Source organism: Anguilla rostrata, chromosome 7 (assembly GCF_018555375.3).
Source record: "Anguilla rostrata isolate EN2019 chromosome 7, ASM1855537v3, whole genome shotgun sequence".
In the NCBI taxonomy this organism is placed as follows: Eukaryota; Metazoa; Chordata; class Actinopteri; order Anguilliformes; family Anguillidae; genus Anguilla; species Anguilla rostrata.
This window is the reverse complement of record NC_057939.1, coordinates 30,941,818-30,952,198: the sequence shown is the minus strand read 5'-3', so window position 1 is coordinate 30,952,198 and position 10,381 is coordinate 30,941,818. Positions and strand designations below refer to the sequence as shown.

General features: G+C 40.8%; 1 protein-coding gene across 3 annotated transcripts in view; it reads left to right on the top strand.

Moving 5' to 3' along the window:
- The first annotated feature begins 4,681 nt into the window (after positions 1 to 4,681).
- Positions 4,682 to 10,381, top strand: part of si:ch211-203d1.3 (protein phosphatase Slingshot homolog 3) — a 57,913-nt gene continuing 52,213 nt past the window's right edge. For 2 of the 3 annotated variants that reach the window (XM_064344060.1, XM_064344062.1), the window contains exon 1: positions 4,683 to 4,913. The gene's annotated coding sequence lies outside the window, so the exon portion shown is untranslated. Of the gene's footprint in view, positions 4,914 to 10,381 lie in introns of all 3 variants that reach the window. The other variant, XM_064344063.1, reaches the window with a different exon arrangement.

The window sequence follows — 10,381 nt, the reverse complement described above, 5'->3', positions numbered from 1 at the left end:
TTGAATGTTTTAAATTGTGTCTTTGTAACAGATCTGTATCTGTGCATGTGCATGTCACAACATCGCATTTCCATTTATAGTTTTCTCAAAACTGTAACTGTTAAGCTGCATTTCCACCGCAGGAACTTTACTCCGGAACTAGGAACCTTTTGAGGAACTCAGTGCGTTTCGACCGCAGGAACTAGGGTCTAAATTAAGTTCCGGGGACTTTATTTTACCCCCAAAAAGTCCCTGCTCGGGGTGTAGTACTTTCCAAAAGTACCGGAACTTTTGGGGTGGGGCACAAGCGCTGAAAATTTCTGATTGGTCGCTTACTAGCAGTGTTTTATTTCAACCGCCATTTTTAAAAATCTGCAGCCGCAAACCGATTTATTTTCATAATAACTTGGCATCAAACTTGTATGTTATGCGGCGCAGTAGCCTACTTTTGGTTATAGCCTGCCAACGTCTTGGAATTATAACGTGTGCTCTTCTGTTCTTTTCTTGCTTTAGTATTCGTTTTATAAAATGTTAAGCATTCGTGCTGGGACAGCATATTACGTACCAAAACATTCAAACAGTTCAATTTGGTTGCTGAATACTTTCTTCCGGATTTTCTCTTTTTAGCCCGTTGTAATGATGCTCTAAGTTTCTGCCGACAGTAGATTGGGATGGTAGGTATGCCATCCGTCAAGTTATGCCTTGGCGGGGCATGCCCCATACTTATGCAGGACAGAGAGGCTGGCACTTTTTAGGGTTTCCTACAGACATAATAACCACAATGACCACAGATTCTCAGCCGTCAAGAACGTTAGTTTCTGTAATTTCTGACCTATGTGAACAGACATAATTCACAAACAACTTAAAACGTCCACACAATAAAGCCCCTGGGTGATTTTGTGTTTTCTTGCCAATTACATTATCACTAATGCTCCAGTACCACAATCAATAATTCCCTCCATTGAACATTTAGCTACATCAGCCAATAACAAGTTCAGATCTTGCAAGTAGCCAATTCCTTGCAGGATACACACACAAAATGGACATATAAGGAAGAGCACACGTTTTAAAACTCAGCGGATGCCACCCTTGGTTGTGTGGAACTAGCTTGCTAGCTAACTGATATTTGCCACAAAAAAAAGACTTGCTTTTACAGTTGTATAGTCTTAGTGGGAAACTCATATTTCTGAAGTGCATTCTTTATCATTTCACATGCAAACCCTAGGGATGGGTATTGTTCATATTGTGGCGGTTTCGCCAGGAAGCAGAGACGGAAACGGGCTTGGCTGTTTTCGAATCGCTCCCGGGGAGCTTCGCTTTATTTGTAACATCTCTTCCAAACAACAATTCGTAGACTGACCATCATAGCTGGGCGAAGCCTGTTTTTATCAAAACCCGGGTCGCCGTGATTGGCTACCGAAGCACCGTAGACGAACCAATCACACAGCCTGAACGTCACATCACACAAAGGTTGGACAGTTTGCATACAGCGGGAAACAGCAGGGCGAGACACGCGCAAAACAGGGGAGACAGGCAAGGAATACAACACAGCAGTAGTGGCTAGGTGGCTAAGGACAGAAACATGACGGTGTAAATCATAAACCCGAGGGGCTGCTAGTTCTACGTAAGCGATTCCTAGCAGGCTACACATTTAAAATGACAAACGAGCATTTACACGATCGCGGAGCGGGACAAGTTAACCGCTAACAAGTTAACACAATTATTTACACTATACACAGGCAAGATCGCTACAATATTTGGACGATACCCTTGCTAGACCGATAACTTCAAACCTGAACCGGTAGCACCTTCTTTAAAAGAATGAGCAAACGATTACATTAAAGGATGTCTTTTTTTATTGTGAAGGCACATCCCATTGTTTGAATCCTTCTTGGTAAAATACAGTCACACTTTAGACAGTTTCGCTTTCGGCATTTTGACCGAGTGTAATGTTAGCTTGCTAACGAGTCGACAGCAAGTGTGACATTAGTAGCCTACAGACGGCACCGAAATCTGTGTTGCGATTCGGTCCTTTGGGTAACGTTACCGGTCGTATGGGAACCGGTGCCTGCTACCAGCTTTTGGTACCAAACGTTATTCATGACTCGGACAGCTGTCATGACCGCAAGTTAGGCCCTAAAACCTCAGACTACTATTGTAGCCTTCGCCCAGCCAGGGGCTTGTTCTGCGGGCTGCAGCAACAACAAAACACACACAGCGATTTAAACTATCAAAAACCATACAGGCAATATAAATGATGGTCAATTTTACCATTCATGGCCATTTAAGTAAGTGTTTATAACTTTATTTCCTTGTGCGATATTGGTATTCTAATTATATCCGATCGTTCAATATGGCCTATGGCTGCGTCCGAATAGTCAAAAAATTACGTAGTAGGCCTATGTCTCTTCCTAACCACTTTTCCTTGACCTCGATGGAAAGCGTCATGAGGTTAAGGAAAGATGTGAAGGAGAATTCAAAAGGACTTAGGAAAAGACAACCGGGGTGCTAAGAGAACCAGACTGCACTTACACTATGCTACGTAATTTTGCGACGGCGGATGTTATTGACGTGGGTCTGCCGTGGTAAAACTACAATGTTCCGAAGATGGACTAGGCTACTAAAAGCGCGTCTTAGATATTTCGCCCCGTGCGTTCTTACCGTGTTGCGTCATGCAGGCTATATAAACGTGGACAACCCGGTGAAAAATATTACTTCATTACGAAGGTTGGAATTGAAATAAAAAAGGAATATAGGCTACCAGTCACAAAAGTGAAAAGAAATGGTTGTCACATTGGGAATGGTTGCTCACGCTCATCTTCCTGTCCATTCATATTTATCGACATGAATCCCAATTAGTATGATTGTATGAAAATAATTGTTAAATTTAATGCAAGAACGCACGGGGCGAAGTATCTAATGCGCTTTTAGTAGTCCATCTTCGGAACATTGTAGTTTCACCACGGCAGACTCACGTCAATAACATCCGCCGTCGCATAATTACGTAGCCTACTGTAAATGCAGTCGGATTATTTTAGGACCGCGATTGTCTTTTCCCTAAGTCATTATGAATTCTCCTTCACATCTTTCCTTAACCTCATGACGTTTTCCATCGAGGTCAAGGAAAAGTGGTTAGGAAAAGACATAGGACGTGATTTTTTTGACTATTCGGACGCAGCCATAGACTACAGACTTCATGATGGCAGGTTTATCGATTTTCTTAAAGTGACATGAGTCAAATTGACCACTGTAGCATTTCTGCTGTTAACTACTTTTTAACTAAGCTACTGTAGCTACATTGCAAATTCCACATTTATAAATGAATGTTAGCTAGACCATAGGTCTTCTACCAACATGCAAACAATTAGTAGGTCTATTGTGTATACAATACACCATTACAAACACTTCCATTTAAAAATATGACAAGCACTTTAATTTATTTGTCATTCGTGGTGAAGGAAAAATGACTGAGTCCATGCCAAGTTACTTGAAATCATTCAGGAAACATTGGGCAGCATTGCTTTGGAATAGATTTTGTGTTTAATTAGTGTGAGCTAAGATAGCCACTATTGTTTGTTGTAAGTTGGCCTCATTTCGATATCAATACTTTTAATAACAGGCTTACATTTTGAAGCCTGCAGTTTTAATGATAAATTAAAGCCGCTAGAAGCATTGGGAGGGGTCCAAGCATTGGCACTATTGCGCCCCCTATGGAGCGATTTTTAAATGGTTTTGTCCACATGATCATATACCTTCATGATGATTGTATAAAATATTGATGACTTATGGCCAATTTTGTGCTAAGAGACACGCTTCGTCGAAGTTCAAGAAGTTTGTTGGTTGACAGCGGCCATACCGTTTATTCGATTGGGCCTATTTATATTGCGTTTATGTAGGTTGTTCCCCTGAGGCTCTGTATCCGATTTGGTGCTGATTGGGCCAAAATTGAAAAAGGCCCTGTAGGAAAAATTTAGTTTTTCAAACTAGACCCAACGGTGTCGGATTACTTAGTTGCGTCGCCATGGATGTCTCCTAGCCGCTTGCCATAAAGGCCGTTACTATGTCGTAACACGTAGATGGTATGTCGTAACACTTAGATGGCCCGGCGCGTATGTAGAGCTGCAGCGCTTCCACGCTGCAACTAATAAAAAAGTCAAAATGGCGGGCAAACAATATGGCGGACATAGGTGGTCCCAATATCAGTAGCTGTAGAGCACATACAGATGCATAGGTCGATTAAGTTTTGTGTTAATCTGATTTATGGTGTGGGAGTTATGGCCTTTTAAGCATGACCCTTTGTTATAGCGCTACCATCTGGCCGACATAGGTGATTTGTACTGCCTGAGTAGTGGGGGGCCATAGGAACCCACCTACCAAAGTTGGTTGGTCTAGGATTTATGGTTGCTGAGCCTCAGACACTTTTAGCAGAGAAAAATAAGAATAATCCTAACAGATACAATAGGGTTCCGGCAGCTTCGCTGCTTGGACCCCTAATTATAGCCAGTCATTTGTATGCGCGAGTAACTTGGCATTTCGGTAAGGTGAAAACATGTTTTTGTCGAGATAATTATTAACGACCGGAAGCTGGGACATAATCTACACGGGAAGCCAGCGCTTCGTCCCTAAAATCGGAAACAAGAATACGGCGGTTCCTTCCCCTTTAAGAAAAGCAGTGCGGAATCCGCCACTTCCTTATAAGGGCATGTTTACTTTTCTCAGACGCAATTATTTCTTCCTGGTTCGACGCTGGGAGCAAAGAGTGTGCATTACTGCCATTTAACTGTATTCCAGCAAGGATTGAAAACTGCATGCTCGGAACCAGGCTTAAACATAACTGGAGAGCAGAAAGAGATCCTGAAAAAGTATAAAACAAAGGAAGGAAGAGAGTTCGGTGTCGAATGGTACCTGGTAGATAAAAGAGGAACCACTGCAACGTAAGTCAGTCTGCGTTGTGAATTCTTTCATTTTGAAGGAACTATCATAGGTGGCTGGCGAGCTACAGTAATGTCAAGTATGCCGACTTCTGTAGAGAGCGACTAGGCAGTTCAGCCAGGTTTCTTCGGATGCCTACCGTGCTAACTAACCGATAGTTTGTTGTTATAGCTAGTGTGGACCCATTTCAGACACGTTGTGTTGTAGTTTCTATAACGTTAATGTTCTTTGCTGTTGCATACTTAGGCAAGTAGTAGGCAAAATTAATGACCTAGTAAATACGTAAATATTTTTAGCCACATAGCTTTTCCGCTAATTATCTGGCTGGCGGACTGTCGTGCTTTCTGATGTCGCTTACCTGTTAGATCAATCATTACACGTTAGCTAGCTAGCTGACTATTCGTGTTACACTTACAGTGAACAAGCATAGTTAAGTGCAGTGTTTACTTTGATTTTGTGACAGTGCTGGGCTATGTGTCACAGGGATCTCTTGTTTGTTAAGGTCGCTAGATTGCTGCTATGCAGGGAAAGCAGCTTGCTCGCAACAGCTGCTGGTTTCGGCGTCAAAGCAGTGAAGTGTAATGTAATGCATGATTATAAAAGTATTACTGCATGTAATCCGTCTGTTATCAAGGGTTAAATGTCGGATTGTGCCTCAGAGTTGGGTATCTATAGCTAACGGATCCCAACTGTTGATCTGTTGGTCAGTGAATCTAAGTACACTGACAGTGTTCACTTTTGCTTCCGGATATCCCGGACTGTTTTAGCTCTGCTATTTTAAGTGAGAATGAGCTATATTTACCTAAACAACAGACTATGGAAACAATGTACACGATATAAGTCAAAATATGCTACTCCAATCAAGCAGCTAAGCAGCGTTCTTCCCGCTTATCGTTATCGTAAAATTTCTTCTTGCCGTGAAGAATGTCTGACTTGTTTACATTCTGGACAGATGTGACAACAAGCGAATATATCGCTGTGACCCCTCGCAGCACTTCGGATACAAGCAACCCCACAAGCGCTGTCCTCTGATCCTGAAGAGTGCATGACCCGCAAGCGTAGAAATGTGTTACCACGGCGGAACAATTATATTGGGATGGTAGGTATGCCATCCCGCCAAATTACGCCTTGGCGGGGCAGCATGCCCCATACCTATACAGCACCGAGAGTTTTCCACTTTTCAGGGTTGCCTACAAAAATAACCACAATGATCACGGACTCTCAGACCTTAAATACTTTACTTTCTTGTACCTTCTGACCCCATTTCAACAGAAATAATTCACAAGCAACTTCACACACCCACACAATAAAGCCCAAAATTTAGGGAATTTTGCATTTCTTCTTTCTTCTTCTTTATTTTCTTACCAGATTACATCATCTTAATGCTGCAAGCCCACAAACAATACCTCCCCATTTGGACATTTACCTATCTGCCAATCCTTCACCTACATCAGCCAATAAAAATGTCACATACACACGCAAAATTGACTTACATCTTTTTGAAGATTTCCGATCAACATAGTAAGTTTGCGGCTCACTGGTAAAGTTGGGACTTGGGACCACTGAGCTTCAAGGTCAAATCCCACCCGAGACTCTCCAGTATTTCTCTATTCTTAAAGTTACAATATCAAAGATTTCCGTTTCGTTCTCTTTGGCGGTACCAATGGCGAGAAGCGGTAATTGCAGGTGTGTTTTTAGACCTCACTTCCCATAGATCCAACCGGATCCAACCAGTGTCGCCTGTGTGACGTCAGTCAGTTGGCACGCCAACTATAACACTTACTATTTACTGAATTAAAAACGGTTGTTATAAAAGTAACGTTATGTATATACTCATTCGTTGTCTAACATTAGGCTAACTCAAGATGTCTTTACACTGCCGGGTTAAAATGGCATAGCAAACCTGGGGTAGAATTAGTGATGATCAATTTCTGCAAACGTTCTTTATCCACCTTTTGCCCGGTATGAACATCTTTACACTGCAGAGAAGGATTCCCTGTGGCTCGTTCAGTTATGTATCTCGTGCACAATAAGCAGTCTTTTTCGTGAATGATTGTTGTGTGGTCTTTTTGAAACAACTGCCTTGCAAAATGTTACCCCTGGTGTTTCTGGTTTTGCTAGCTAAACTCTTCGAGAATAAAGCTGAGCTGGGTGTTAAATTAGCAATCAGAACAAGAAGAATAAAACAAAGGAGATTTCATCAAAAAGGGCATCAAGGCTGAAGGAACATATGAGGAAGCGTAATAAAATAATAACAAAGCTAATCCATACTGCCGCATTCTTTTATTTAGTTTTCTCCTGCCTGACGTCTTCAGAAATCAGACCCGACTCTGCTCCACATACCCCGGCTTTATTCCGATCATTATAATATGATGATGAACCCGATGGCAATGTAAATAACGGTAACGTTAAGGCCAGTTCAGATCAATGATTCGCAACGAGGCGAAGCGGTTTTAGAATGTTGCAGAGAAAATTGCAGCGGTGTGAACTGGCTAGTAGCAGAGCCGTTGCCTGCCCTGCGGTTTTAAAAGACCGACCATGTCAAATCGACAAGTGCAGTTTTAGAACGTTAACAGACGTCTTGGAATTTTGCAAGTTACATCCAGTCTCGTTGCGAATCATTGATCAGAACTGGCCTTTAGTTGATCAGAACTGGCCTTTAGTTAGCTACACTGCAACAATGTAGCATTGCATTCGAGAGACGGTTTGCGAGGTCGGTACCGGTCGGTAGCGTTAGCTAGCGTTTTTTCTAATTGTTAGCTGACATTAGATTGTGTTCATTACATTAGCTAGCTAGCTAACGCAACATTACCTGATATGAGAGATGGATACTGTGCGCAACGTTGTCTAAACTAATGTTGTCTTTCTTGACATGGTCTGGTAGCTAGCGTTAGCTGTGCAAATAGCTATGTAATTTAGTAAAGTTACATTGCCATTAAATGTAATACGAAATCAACATCAACAAATAATATGATCTCTCATGTTACACAAAAACTTTTTAGGGTTCCATAACTCCCCCAACCCCCCTTTCTCTGTTATTGTAACGCATGCAGACACCGGAAAAAACACTACGCCGCTCACACACAAGTGAGTTGAAGAGCAAGCCTGTTGCGTTAGTTCCGTCTACCCTCTCATGTGGACCAACCACTGATGGGTGATGGAAAACGCGTCACTAACTATGTGCCGCTTGTGATTTTTTCCCGGGAATGTCGCCACAGACACCCAGTTCTTTAATCATAAATAATAATAATATAAATTAATATAATAATAGGCTCAATCACCATTGTGTTACCTAATTCGGCGATACATAGTGATTTAACAGACATTTGTTTTAATGAAAATCTTCGAGATTATTACTTTAAGCTTATTTTCTCACTCACAATTGTCTATTACTTTTAAAATATTGCTTTTGAAACTGAGTAATTCCTCTGGATCCTTATGCACCAAATCGTGCCAGTCTTTCACCAAACGTATACACTGTATTATTCAGTAAACCGGCTACATTTGCTTTCAATGTGAACGTTTTTTAGCCGGCTACAATATAGCCTGGCCTCATGGAATACAACTAGACCTGAGTCTGCCTTCTTTAAAACCACGAGCACATTAATGTTTTTGCCTCCGAATCGCAAGGTCGTAGGTTAGAATCCCGCCTCGATCTCACGCAATTATTTACTTTATTGTACTAATATTTACTTTATTTACTATTTATTGTACTCTTATTTGCTAACTAATAATTGTCTAAACTATTTTAAACGATTGCTTTTGCAGTTCTCAGAATAACTGAATCTTCAATCCATATGTTCAGCTGAAGTCATGCACAGCCACCCGTATGCATTTCATGACGGCACGTTTCTTGACTTTCTTAAACAGCTACAACAGCTGACCACTGTGGCGTTTCTATACTAACTACTTAGTTACTCTACCTAGGGAAGACAGCAAAGAGGAGTCCTACCTACAGCTAAGTGTATCCAAATGCCTTTTAAACCTCATAAACACAAGAAGTCCATCTCAGAAGATAATAACTGAAAACAGAGCAGGACAGAAGGTACACAACTTTCAACCTCGGCAGCTCTAATTGAAGGACCTTACTGATATTTTCTGAATGAAAGCTCGTTGGATGGCCGTCACATCAGTGAGTACATGCACTGGGGGATTTCTGTTACGTTTCTCACTGTGCCAGCCTCTTATACTTCCGCCACCCCAACGTTTGTCACAGCCATTGCTTTATATATCTAGCAAAGTGAAAGTTCTAAACGCCACACGTTCATCAGACTGTACAAATTCACACAATGATAACCTTTATCCACAACTGTTTCTTTTAGGGTTACTTCACATTTTTACACCCCGTTCCGCTGCATTACTTATCACTAATTATGTGATAAACCCCCCCCCCCCCCCCAAAAAAATTTTTTTTTGTTCTGCCTCCCAATCATACCAGTCTACATCCGGGACTGGCTACGATGTTTGCATGTATGTATGTGTACGCATACTTCTCATAGTCTACATTTATATGCATTACTGTTATCACTTTCTCAACAAACACTTTGCAAAAAGAAATGATATTTGAAGAAAAACACGTTTTCAACGTACAAAAATTCCAAGATACTCACACATACAAAGCACTATAAGCCATTAACGCTTGCAAAATCTAGGCCTGCCATTAAAAGTACTGATATGAAAATCACGCCAAGTTATAATAAACAATATTGGCTACCTTACCTAACACAAATAAAACATGCTGTATTCCAAACCAATGCTGCTACCCAATGCATCCTAAATTCTTAGAAGTACTTGGTAAGATGAAAAAACACAGGGCCAAGTACTTCTAAGAATTTAGGATGCATTGGGTAGCAGCATTGGTTTGGAATACAGAATGTTTCATTTGTGTTAGTTAAGTTAGCCAATATTGTTTATTGTAACTTGGCATAATTTTGATATCAGTACTTTTAATGGCAGGCCTAGATTTTGCAAGTGTTAATGGCTTTTTTTTGTATGTTGCAAACGTGTTTTTCTTCAGATCGAGAAATACCTTCTATTGGGGAAAGGCAATCTGTCACTGCATTTAGATTGAACCTACTATTCATCAAAAATATAAAAAAGACTTGTCAGTCACCCGCTCATTCTGTTTGTAATGCCATCGTAACACAGAATGTTTGAAACATAAAACCACCAAATTACAAAAACAGAAAAAGAAAAACTATGCTACACGCTTTAAAGTTCAAATATAGACCCACTAATGTGACTTTGACAATGTTGAGAGTAAACTGGCTTGTGTTTTAGTTAAATAAAAAATGTTTTTATTTGTAAGGTGGTGCAGCGATATATGGTTTTAAACAGACTATGATGGCATTATGAACAGATTGAGTGGGTGATTGACAAGAGTTTTAAAAATATTATTGTTAATGCATGGTAGGTTTGATCTAAGTGCAATGACACCATATAGCCTTTTTCCAAAGATGGTATTTCTCAC